Below are 13394 nucleotides of genomic sequence, written 5' to 3'. Positions count from 1 at the left end.
CCAAGCTGGAAGATTTACAAACCAAGGCCATTTCAGGAGCAAATATAGAGAAATGTTTAGTGGTCTCCATTCTCAGGAGTTTGAGAAATCCTGAGTTTTTGGGTTCTGGGATAGAGTCTGGGACATCAGTGAATAAATAGTGATTTCATATAATTTTGTTGTGGTTTTAGTTTGGGTTTTGCTTTTTTATTTATTTCTCACCAATTTGGGAGTGAAGGATGATTGTTCTCTGCCTAGAGGAAATACAAAATTCCCTTGGCAGATGGGAGATGTTTCAACCTTTTGAAGCTGGGAAATTTGTAGAGGCACCTCCCAAGCACCTGGCTGATGTAACATTTAGTTATGACATAAAAAGAGGCAGCACTGGCAAATACGTTACTACATATTAAGCACTCCTGACCATGTGGGAAGGATCCTTGTCCTCTTGCCATGTGCTAAATCTGTTCAGAGCACATGTAGCCAATCTGGCCCCTGAGGCTGCACATAAACATATTTTTGAGACATGCTAAATGGGATGCCTTGAGCATCATATCAATGCCTCTTGGGCATGTACTGTGTTTCATGCAGAGCTCTTGCTGCATCTTCCCTTTAGGGAAATTAGACTGTGTGATATCTATACAACACAGGATTGCTCTGATAAGAAGATACAGTACTGTCAGAATATTCCCATCACCTGGGAAGTGTTTCTAGAGAGTGCTCGACAAGGAAGTTGTGTAAACCTGCAGTCTTGGATTACATTCCCTTTACTTTCTGCTTACCACAGAGTAAGCATGGACAGTTTTGGTATCCACAGAATCTCAAGAACCTCCAGGCCGAAGTAAAGGATTAGGTGGCTGCTGAGTAGGTTTTTTATTTAATCTAAATTCCAGTTTCGCAGTTAGGCCCCTAAAGCTTGTCCAAGACTTTCAAAGTGCATTTCATAGTACAAATCTCCATCAGTATTTTGCTTGCTAATGGACTCAGGCATCAGTCCCAGGGGAATCTGTCAGTTCCCAAGGTAGCAATGAGAGGGATGCTGTTGGGCAGCAGACTCAGAAATGTATCGTGGTGGCAGGAAAGTTTTGCATGAACACAGAGCAATGACTCCAGGGGACCAGTAATGTACAGTGGTCTCCTGGGCTCCTTTTTGACAGTGTCAACAAAGCACTTGTTGACAGTTTTCAAACTACAGCTACTGTAAAGGAATGATTAAACAGGTGGTGCTAACACTGACTGCTTTACATGGAGTCAATATATCACTCTAGTCCATGGCACTAATACCTTAAACATGAAAAGTGGCCTGTGGCCATTGATGAAGGAGCCAATTTCTGTACTTTGCTAAATCATTTTGGGAAAAATAGAAATGATTTATTTAAGCCTCCAGCACAAACATGCACTTGCCAGCTCTCCAGTTGAAGATTTCCACTCTTGGAATAGGCATTGCCTTGCCTAGATGAAATCTTTGGAGTCTTCTGCCCGATCTTTTGCCAGAATCATTAAACTGCTTGAAATAACAGCACTGTCATTTGTCTTCCATCTGAGAGCTTGTGGGAATAAATCCAGAGCAACATAAGCACAAGATCAGGAGTTTTCTCCCCATTTGAAAAAAAATTTAAGGTCTTTCTTGAGTTTCAATAGCATGTGTACCAGATGCAGAGCCTTATGCTGTTTAATGCTCTCCAATGCCCTCAGCCAAGAGTAGGAGAGAATGCTTGCATGGCACAGAGACTGCCAATTAAGCAGCTTTTACCTGTCACTGAAGGTCATAGCTGGTAACACCTTGTACAGCAATAGAATACATCAACTACTGGACCTTCTCTTGATTTTTCAAGAACTGCTGTTCTGTACTTTACAATGCAAAAAGAGCTGAGGAACATCATTTACTATGACCAAGCATTGCAGTTACCCCTGTGTTTATTTTTGCTGACAATATTTAACAGTGAACGAACAGCACATCCCGACAATGCTGCCGGGATTCTGGGTGCGTGGATGTAGGACTTGATTCAGCACTGGAAATAACAAAGGTTGTTGATATAAGAAGGCAGCTTTATGTCATCTGGCCTGGCCTCCTTCACAGTTCAAGTCAGGCAACCTCCTCCAAGCACTTGTGTGAACCCTTTGACCTATCTACAGAAGAAAACAGCCCATCCTCTCCTACCGGTCAAAGTAGAGGAACCACCAATGCCATTAGTAATTTTTACTAGCGATGAGTCATTGTTTGCTTTTAAACTCTGCCTTATGTCTATTTTAACTTGTTTAGCTTGCAGCTATTTGCCTTTTGCCAGTGGTTTAAAGTACTTGGTAAGTCCCTCTAGCAAAATACAGTATGATGGATTTTTCACTATGCTAGAGACAAGCCTTCTAAGTCTCTCACCATCAGATATTTCTGTCAGCCCTCAGATTATTTTCTGTGGTTGTTTTCTGCTTTCTCTCCATTTTCCAGTGTCTGCATTTGGCCAAACACAAAGCAAAAATCAGATCATAGCAGCACTGAAGAAGTAGCACAGAACAGGATGAGACCCAGCATGCCGTGGTTGGATGCCTGGCTTCCCCACTTCCCACAGCTGCAGCCCTGCCACCTCTCCAGGGAGCTACCTATGCTTTGTTTTGACATTGTAATTTATTGTTGGCTGTTTTGCATGTCCAGAGATGCAGCAGCCTCACTTCTTTTCAGTGATTTGATTTCTGACTCATTGCTGAGTTTGGTGGTGGTCCAGAGAGTAGGTGCCCCTGCCCAGAGGTCTCCAGGAAGTCCAGCACAGCAGGAGGCTTTGAAAGCCTCTGGCCCAGAGTCTGGCACAGGTATGGTGGTACCTGGCAGTGGTAAGAAGCAACATCACAGAGCTGCCCTTTCTTCAGCGCCTGAGAGATTTGAGAGCTCAGCCCAGATTTGGGAGGAGGGTGACTAATTCAGTGACTGTTTGAGGTGTGGTAAGTAAATACCACACTGGGAGGAGTGCCTGGATGTGGGGAGACCCTGCCCAGGTCAGCTGGTCTCTTCTCAAGGATGGTGATGGTGCACCAGAGAGAAAAGATGGTGATATTTGATAGATGCTAATATATGACAAAAAGGTTTCTGCTCTCTCTGTCCCTCACTGCTCACAGCCTCACGGTGAGCCTGTGTTCTGAAAGCAGCACTTTGGGCATTTTCCCTCCAAGAGGACACAAGCATCTGGCAATGCTGACTGGGACATCCAAACCCCAAAGAGTAGTGGGATGTGCACACCAGCCCTGGCATCTTTGGATCATCATTGAGGTGATCAGCCATTTGTTTACTTAGGCTGTGGATCTCCCCACGCTGAGGTTCCCAGGGCACCCCACAGGGTCCAGCTCCTGCGTGGACCCTGTGCTTCAGGTCTTGCCTCTCTCTGAACAAGAAATGAGTGTCCCCAGACCTTTGGGGGATATAGGATTTAAATACCTTTGCAGTGGAGGGAATATTGTGGTGCTTTTACAGCCCAGGGTGCTATGTTAAGCCATAGAACAGACACAGCTATTTTGCTGGCAGCTTTACACAGTGAATAGCTTGGATCCTGTGCTCTGAGGTGTTTGGGGTGATTTTTCTTTGAATTTTCAAATGAAAAGATCCCTAATATCACCTCAATTAGCCTGAGATAATTTGTGGTAGAGTTTTTTATTTTAAAAAAAGTTTCTTTTAATAGTTCTTTGCACAAGGCCCTGTCAGAGCACTTTAAAAGTGATTACAGTGACTCACATTTTTAGTGGCTTTTTTTTTAAATCTCAAAAATGGCTTTCTTCCAAATAAAATCCTACAAGGCCTCATATAACAAACAAGGGTTGCTGCTCTTTTCCACACATAACATGAAAAATATCCTTGAGAGGAGCAAACTGCAGCCCATCTGCTGTAGCTTGGCCGGCGTGCGGCGCAGCTCGCTGGCCATTACACATGGCTCTGGGTAAAGCAAACCACCTGCTTCCTGCAGCAGGGCCCACAGCCTCCCCCGTGCTCCTCCGAGCAGGAAACCCATCCAAACTGCTGATGGGGGATGACAACCTTGGCATTCCCTTTCACTGCATTTGTTCTTGTGCCATTTGTTGTTCACTCAAGTGCTCCGTGGACTTTCGTCTTCTTTTCCATCGAAACTAGAAGAAGGCAGGCTTTGCCAGGGATAAATAGACTCTTACTTTCCTGTCTATTGCATTTCCTCAATCTCCAGCTGCAGTCAGCAAAGTCTTCAGTTGGGAACCCAAAAGGGCACCCATGAAAAGGCAGGAAAAGGAGACAAGTCTTGGGGTAATTTTGCCAAGGAGCAATCGGAACATCAGCCCTTCCTCCCTGATCCAAGGTCTGATGCTGCACATGTTTGACCAAGCTGAGCCTTTCATGTTTCCCATTTATGTCAAACAAGTACTCACTTTAATTCCAGAAGCATCCCTGACATGTACTTCCCAGACACATTTCCTAAACACTTATAGCACAGACGAACTGTAATTTTGCAAAGAATATGCTGAGTAAAAAATGGCATTTTCCCCAGGCTGCTTGCCATCATGCTGCAGAGCTCTGCCAGCACCATTACCTGCACATGCTGAGCATCCTCTCATGGCCATCGCTGTCCATGAAGAGAAACCTCTGCTCACCTTGATCACTCCTCAAAGCAGATGAGGGATGCATCACCCATCCACCAGCTGCATGGGAGGGTGCTCTGCAGCCCTGGGCCCAAGAGGTGGGCATGGCTTCAAAGGATGCAACCATTAACAAAACAAATGGCTTTCTATGGCCTAAGTGAGGTCAGGGTCCTCATGCTCTGGGTACTTCTTAGTGGTCAAAACATGAATATGAAGTTTAAAAGTACAAGTGGAAATCTCTTCCCAGTTTGAACTGGAGACTATTAGCAGTGTCTTCGGGAACAGGAAGAGCCAGACTATTGGGAAAAGAGGACTTCTGCTTAGCCTTGACTCTGCTGCGACAGTCCAGAGAGTTCTGTGGCAGCGCTTCATATTGCCAGCAGGACAAGATGCTTCTTTCCTTCTGTGTTAAAAAGAAATTAAATCCAGTGCTGTTGTTTTGCTAAGAAACAAACAGTTTTCACTACCTGCTTCACTGAACTTAAACCATACTCTTAAATTCACTGACTATAAACAACCATCAGTAGCACCCTGAGGAAAAGTCCTCATATGAAAAATTTCCTCTCAGATGGGAAAAATTTGGCACTTTTATGATCAGCTCAAAATGTGATCTTTACAGTAGAGAACAAAGCAGTGCTGCCAGCTGTGCCCAAGACTAGGACATTTTTCTTCTTGATATATGCGTTATTGGAGAAAAAAATGCTCATGGGTATGTGTGGTTAAATGCATACTTAGGCGGCACTGATTAACATTTAATTTTACCCACCCTATCATGTGGTTGTTAGAGTGCCAGGTTCCATGCCTCTCAGTGCTCAGAATGCACCACTATTTCTTTCTTAGAACTGAAGTTGTGCAGCATGCAGTAAATATAATTAAAACTCAGCTAAATTAGTTATCTATGATGCATACAAAAGTTTTCTAATGCAAAATAATATCGCATTTTTAAACATGTTATTAACCATTGGCCAAAACAAAATCATACCTTAAAAATGCAGTGTGTTTATCTGGCCAAAGCTCAAGCCTATGTTAATTCATTTTGTTATGCTAAATGCCACTGGCAGAGTGAGGTGGCAGCTGGGCTGCATGGAGCAAGGTAAAATGTGCAACATGCACTTCACTAAAGCACTGGTTAAGGTTATCTCAACATCAAACTACAGCAATAGAGTCCAAAAAAATTACAGGAATGGTCCTAACTCTGTTTCAGCAAATGTTGGTGCTCACAGACTGCAGAAGCCACAGCAGATACCAGGCCCTCTGCGCTTTACTCCAGGGGTTTAATACCTAATAACCACAATCTTCTGGTTCCCTTTTCCAAAAAATTGAAATCAGATTAAGTATCTAATAAGTATCTATCTATCTATCTATCTATCTATCTATCTATCTATCTATCTAATCTATCTATCTATTTATTTTAAGCTCTAAAGCCTCCTGCTTTCTGGAGCAACGACTCCTGTTGCCTCTTCCCCATGCCCTCCATTTGCCTTTCACAGCAGGGTTTTGGGGTAGTGCTGTGTCCCTGGTGATGAAAGAGGCACCAGAGCTGTCAGCAGTCAGGGCACCAGTTTGAGTCCTCTGCACATATTTGTGTTTGACATCTTCTGCTTACAGTGCTGTCCTGAATCCTTCTGGGCCAGCCTCATGCAGCGTTTTTGAGTGCTCAGAGGCAGCTGGGTGTGCCTGCAGTGCAAATAACTCACTTAGATAAAAGGCAGCTGTGGAAGCCAGAAGATAAGGGGTCAATCTGCATGTCTCAAACACTGATAGCCAGATAGTTATGGAGCCAACCAAGGATTGTTGGTAATAACCATGCCTGTGAGAAAAAACAGGATGTGTCTGGACAAGGGTGGCATACAGAGGAAGGGCAGCACTCTGCTGGGACAAATGTTCTTGTTCTGGCTCTTGGAAATAAGCACAGCACAGTGGAGTGCAAGCATGAGACTGAGACGTGGGCATGGACTGTCAACCAAAGGCTGATCCAGTAGAAGTGGATCAACACCACATCTGCCCCCCAGAGCACTCTGGCTCATTTCCAAAAAGGTCAGAAAGAACAGACTGCTCACAATAACTAATTTGCATTAAATGCAATAAATTTAGGTTCAGGGCGGGAAAATATCGTCTATAAAAAGGCACCCCCAGGACCCTGGACAACCCTCATTCCCTCCCTCTCTTTCTTCTTTCCTCTCCCTCACTTCAGTCTCTTTCTCTCCCTCTTCTCTTTCACCCTACCCCTTTTTCAAAATCCACCACAGTGTGCTCAGACTAGAATAGCTGGGGGCAGCACAGCAATTTCCACAGGCTGATGGAGCTGTTAGGTTCAGTCTTGGCTTTCTGCAGCCACAAAGCTGTAATGTGAACTTCTGTCCATAGCAACATCCACCTCTGCTCTTTATAGGGGAGCTGTGAGGAAAGAAGACTTGCATTGGACTGGAGGCTCCATGGTAGCTGAGATATTCCAGGAGTGATATTTACGTTGGAAAGGCCAACCTGGCCTACTGCAACAGTGGTAGTAAGGGCTTCAGCAACATCTGAGGTGGTGTCCACTAGACAAAAAGAGTGCAATAAATTAATATTAACCTGCTGGTTTTATTAGTAGTGCTGTTGCATCTAGTATGCTTCATTCATGAATATTAAGCACCTGGTGGGAGATGGAAGCCTGATACTGCAATCTATCATTGACTTTAAAGAGTACAGACAACACATTAGGCAGGTATTTTGTGTCTTCACAAATAAATTATATAGTGGACAGGCTCCTCCAAATAAGTGTTTCCCCATGCTCCTTAATCCAAAGTTTCACTAGCTTTTTTGAGGATTAAGCTGCAGACTGTTTGAGCAGTCTTAATGCAGCAGTTTTCATGAATAACCAGCTGAAGATTAGGCTGCCCTTTGAAAGTAGTGACAGCATGGTGTGAGAGTTTGAGCAGTTTTGGGATGGGGGAGATAGTGAGGAGTTTCTTTGTTTTAGAATTATCTCAGAAACCATTCTCTGAAGTCTTGCAGAAAGTAGTCCCCAGAGCAGAGGTGGAGAAATGCTCTCGCAGGGCAGGGACACAAGAACATCTGAGAGCAGAATCGCATTGTTCCCTAAAGCTGCCAGGTTGGTCAAGGATTGCTCGGAGAGCAGGGGGTGGTTAGACCTCTCCATTGTTATTCACAGCTTTAACTTACAACAGAATGGGAAATAGCACCATAATTGTGTTCCAAGGGAAGGAAATGTTTAAACTCAGTGCAAGAACAACCCATGCTGGTGTGCTGTAAGCATTCGTGGACAGTCTGAGATCAAGGATCTCCTGGGTATTCCCATGGGGTGGAGTATAAAATCAGAGCTGATACAGTCAATACCTTATACTTTCTGACTGATGTCAGTAATGATCAATACAGGCAGGAACTGAGAGGGAGTGGAGATTTTAAGGGCAATTGCATCAGCAGTCACAAATGTAAGACCATCCCAAGGAAAAAGGGTGGGGGGCTCTGGATGATAAGGACAGTAAATGTACGGATCCCTGAAAAGAGCCAGATTTCCAATGGGTTTCTTTAATTTTCTGGATTGAGGAGTAGTCTTTTAAGTGTCTGGCAACATTTTCTTAGTGCAGAAGACATGCTTCAGAAATGAGACATATAAGGATGTTCTGACTAAAAGCAGAACTCTCTCCTCCATCAAATTTCTTTTCAAATAGTAATAAAATGTAAATATTGAAGTCTCCTCTACTCACAACAGTCCTGCTTTTCTGTTCTTTTTGAGGAGCACTTGAGAAAGACAAGCCTTTTTCCTTTGTCTGTAGGAAAGCAATAAAATTACAGTCATCTGAAAAATACTGGCATTAGGTCAAAAAAGGATTACACAGAAACACGTCAGAGAAAAAAAAAAGGAAATTAAATATTTGTTACAGTTCAAGATAACTGAGTTAATCTAAATGAGTAGCACATTTATTGTGAATGTCAAAATTTTCAAAGGTAATCTCTTAAAAAAGTCAACAATCAACACTCACATGGTTCAGTCTGTACAGAAAAGAAGTCATAAAATGTGGGGGTTGAATAATCTCTGCTCTTCTCTCTGCCCATTGCTTTCTTTCTTTAAATAAGAGTACATGCTCATGTGTGTGTGTGTGTGTAAAACAACATAAATCTATCAAAGAGCAGGACTCATATGTCCCTGCATTGACCATGCTTTGCTGACTCCAAAATTTGCAATTCTGAACAACAGTCTTGTTTCTCCCCTACAGGAAGAACTTTCTTTTCTTGCCTAAATCATCACTTAAAACATTTTAGGATCAAAACATTAGTAAACTTAAACATTTTCATCTGGAGTAAGCATTGTCCAGTAGGTGGTCAGCTTGGATCATTTGGCTTCTACGAAGCCATTTGCAAAGAAGAAAAAAGTGTTGTTGTAAGTGATTTCAGATTTTTTCAAAGATTGCTTTCTTGATAATGTCATACAATAAGTCCCTAAAAGCTGGTTTATAGGCCAGCTCCACAAGACAAACAGCGAACAAATTGGCCTGGAAAAGAAAAGCTTTCCTAAGATAATAAAAACAACTTGTGCAGGCACTGTGAGAAAGAAGACAGCTTTCAAAATGTTTATCTTCAAGCTAAAATACAAGTCCCAAGTCAGAGTTTGAAAAGCAACTGGAAGATTGTTGCCTTTGGTGAGGAGCTGATGAGCAGTGCAGGGCAGGGGGGGCCAGGCTGGGAGCGTCCCCAGGTGGGACTGGGGCCAGCAAGTCAGCTGGGATGGCCCCAGCGGAGCTGGGCAGGGACCTCCTTCCTCTGACACATCCCCCTGGTCTCGGAGGCACATCCTCTGCCAGCTGTGTCACAATCCCTCCTCACACCACACCCAGCACCTTGAGCCTCTGTTTGTTTCTCCCTTTTGATCCCTCCACCCATTAGCACCTATGGATGATCATGCTGTACAATTCTTTTGCCTCCCCTGCATTTTCTGTGGACCACCCTACCGTTGGGATATCCAAAATACCCTTTTCCTTGCCAACATATCCTTCTGCTATTGCTTCACTTCATGTTGGCTTCGTGCAACCGATTCAGGCAATGATTTACATTAAAACCTAGGGTGAGAACAGAGACCAACATGGTGAAAAGGCTTAGGTTGAAACCTCTCTTTCAGTCCCTAACCTGAAGAAGGTGCCACCTCCTGATTCCAGATTTCCTAGTGTTTCAGTTGCCTGCAATTTGGTGTGTTTGTGCATTTGAAACATTTCATTCACAAGAATAAAGGAAGCAAGGTTCAGTCATTACTGCATGAGCAAGAAGTGGAGGAAAAAAGCCCTCTCCTCATTAAAGAAACTACTCAGACCTTTCCCTGCCTTTCCTACAGTCTGAGCAGGACTTCAAGCAGAAGGCAGTTTCAGGCAGTACTGGTATACATTTGCTATGGAAGTATGTCCATGGAATGCAACACAGAGCCAGGTCCTGGAGGAAGTTTCTGTTGCTAATTGGATAGTTACAGCAATTTGGATGTCACCCTAAGGAGCATAGGAGATTGGGTGTTACTGTCTTAGTTACTCATTAATCCTGCACCTGGTAGACTTCTGTGCAGCAAACACCACATGCAGGACCATCATGGCATGAAATAAACAGTCTGAGGAAGCCAAGGGTCTGGAGAGGACAAACCCGTTGCCCAGGGTGACCTCTTGCTATGACAAAATTGTTGGTAGAGGTCTCCTCTGTAAACCCCAGCCCTGCATGTTTACAGTTTGCTGGCTGCAGATGAGAGTCTGACAAAGCTTGTGGGCCACCCCCTGCTCACAGTGTGAGTTCTTCTGCTGTGCCACCCGCAGAGGCTATTGGGCTACAAAAAATGCACTTTGCTCCAAAAATGCAAACAAGTTGGACACCTAACTAGAGAACGTGGTCACAGTGGATTTAGTTCTGAAGATCAGTTTCTTTGAGAACTGGGGAATAATAGAGCCCAACAAACCACACAAGGGTACAGTAAATATTGGCAATCTCTTCTGAGTCCTTCACAGAGGAGTGACATCTTTGCACAGGGATCATCTCTTACTCCTGTCTCTTACTTTTTTTGGTTAAGAGTGGCATCTCTACTTAGTAAATACCTGATCTGTCCTCAGTGCGTTTTGTGCTACTGAACAACTTTATTGTGACAGGAGATGGCACAGAGGCACAGAAGCCAAAATCTCTTTAGGGCCTCAGAGAAATCACATCAGCTGTATCAGAAATAGTATATAACATCCAAGGAGAAAATACTAAAACACCATACTTGTGAAAAACATTGTTAAGAAGTTTCAGACCTGCCTTGTTTGTTTCATGGTTAGTAGCTACAGCTTAGGCAGAGTAGTTACTGCTACAGCAGCTCTGCAGCCATTCATTGGAGACAGAGAAAAACACAAATATTGAAGTATGTTAGAGGTCTGTAGCAATATGGGAAAGGGCCAAAATGGATGGTGGCAAATAGTGGGGAAAAGGTCATGAGAAAAAAAGTGAGGGAAGTAAGTTGTGTTAAGCAGAAAAACAGGGCATGACCCTACCATTTGGCAAAGTTACAGAAATGTTAACCTTTGGAAATGCTATTAGTTCATTGCTGTTGGAAAGTTGGCTAGAAAGCCAACACTCAGGACTGACTCAGTTCTAGGGTTTCTGCTGTGCTAAGCACAGTAACACATGAACACACCTCCTCCCCTCTTGGAGGCACGCTCATGAGGAACAGCCACTAAATACTGTTATTCCTAATATTTTGCTACCCTAGGCAACCAACCATCACCTCCACTCGGCATGACATAGCCTGCAAGAACTAGATTGTCTAGAATCAATTTGCTACTCCAGTTGAGTTTGATTTTATGATCTTAACACTTGTCATTTTGGGAAGGAACAAAACATTCACTGTTCCCAGGGTATGTAATGCTACTGGGAAGCCATAAATTTTAATTTGGTGCTTTATTTCCCTCATGAAGAGATGTTCATATGTGCTGTCACAGCTGGGGGTTCCTCTTTTTTCCCTTGTCCCTTCATCAAGTTGGAACATACTCAGATACACGACAGCTTTTGTTTCCATCAATGATGGATGTTAAAGTGAGAGTTTTGGTCTGGTTTTCTTGGACTAGGAATAGTTTCACATGAAATTTTCTGCTGGATGAGCTGGCACTCCTGGCTCCCTCTCCAAGCTCTGCCAATCACTATTTTTTTTCTCTTCAGCATTCAGCTTGAATTTGAAGTGGCAGGACATAGAGATTGATGGTTTTATTCTTTAGAGGAAAGGAATTAATTCCAAGTGCATGCTGGAGCACAAAAGAGACTTGGGGAAGAGAAATGCCCTGTCAATTTATCCAAGTGTTTTTCAGGAACTGAAAATGGAAACAGAAAGCTTACTAAAATATTTGTATTTTTTATTTTAATGACTATCTTAATTTATTGCAAAACCCATACCCTGTGGAGTCTCCTGTAAGATACATTGCTTCACATTTGGGAAAAAATACCTAAAAGCTTAGAAAAAGTATCTGCTTTTCATTCTTTTCCATAGTATTTTCCACTTGAAAAAATTTTATCATTACAAAAATATAGGTACATACAGCAGAAGGCTCAGTTAATAGAAGTATGCCTACAGCAGGCTGTGAAAGAAGACAGGTGTTACACCAAAGGAAATTTTAATGACAGAAGTCATTGAATCTTTTAGGTTTTCTTACAATTTGATGATATGGAATAAAGGTATATCCTGTCTGTAAGGTCAGAAACGCTGTTTAGCTCCTGTTTGAGAAGTAGACTCAAGCTTCAGTCAGGAGATTGGCTGAAGCTTTTAATATTTTTCAATACTCAGTGGTCTTAGCATTTTGAGGACTGAAAAGGAGGAAACGCCGTATGTTTTCCTCCAAGTCTAGGTCCCTACAGAGTAATTTATGTCCTTGAAAATATGCAAATTAATTTTACAAATGGATTTGGATAAGAATCAAGTTTTAATGGTCATCAATTTCATGACCTTCTAGATAGAAGAGTTGACCTCTCTTACTGCTTAATAGACTCTGAAATCCAGCTGACATGTGGAGTTCACTATGTTCAATGGTGAAAGGAAGTTATTATTTTTGGTGAGGTTTTTTGTTCCCATCCCCGAAGACCACATGAAACCTGGCTACTGTCCTGGGACTTGTAGTTCAAGTTATTGTCTTTATAGTCCCTGGAGTTAATCTAATAGCCTGGGATCTTGACTGCAGAAAACATTTGAAGAAAAATGAATTTATGTTGTATTTCTTGCATATTTGTGATAGTTGTTTGGCAAAACTAACAGCATCCCCCCCTCTTGTACTGTGGGACAGTAATCTTTCAGCTCTTGATGGTCTTTTACAGAAGGAAATCTGAATTAAAAAATAGTGTTTCAAAATGAAGGTCAAGATTTACTCAGAATAGGATCAAAGCAGAATTTAAAAGACAGATACAGGATAGAAAGTTTTTCACAGAAAGAGTGACAAAGTTCTGGAATGGTTTGCCCAGGGAGGTTGTGGAGTCAACATCCCTGGATGCGTTTAAAAAAAGACTGGATGTGGCACTTGGTGCCATGGTTTAGTTGAGGAGTTAGGGCTGGGTTGGACTCAATCTTTAAGATCGCTTCCAGCCTTGTGATTCTGTGAATTCTGTGAATAGATGTAGCCATTCCCTCTGCTGTGGTCTTTACATTTCTACAGGAAAGCTGTCAAACCATGAACCATTCCACACCAATGATGAGGACACAGGGTATGAACTCATGGTGGGAGCCAGGCTGGATGGGGCTTTGAGCAACCTGGTTTGTTGGGAGGTGTCCTTGCCCATGGCAGGGGGGTTGGAGCTAGGCAATCTATAAGGTCCCTTCCAACCCAAACCACTCTATGTTC

This window comes from Geospiza fortis, unplaced genomic scaffold (assembly GCF_000277835.1).
Source record: "Geospiza fortis unplaced genomic scaffold, GeoFor_1.0 scaffold200, whole genome shotgun sequence".
Lineage (NCBI taxonomy): Eukaryota > Metazoa > Chordata > Aves > Passeriformes > Thraupidae > Geospiza > Geospiza fortis.
Note: the sequence above shows the minus strand (reverse complement) of the source record.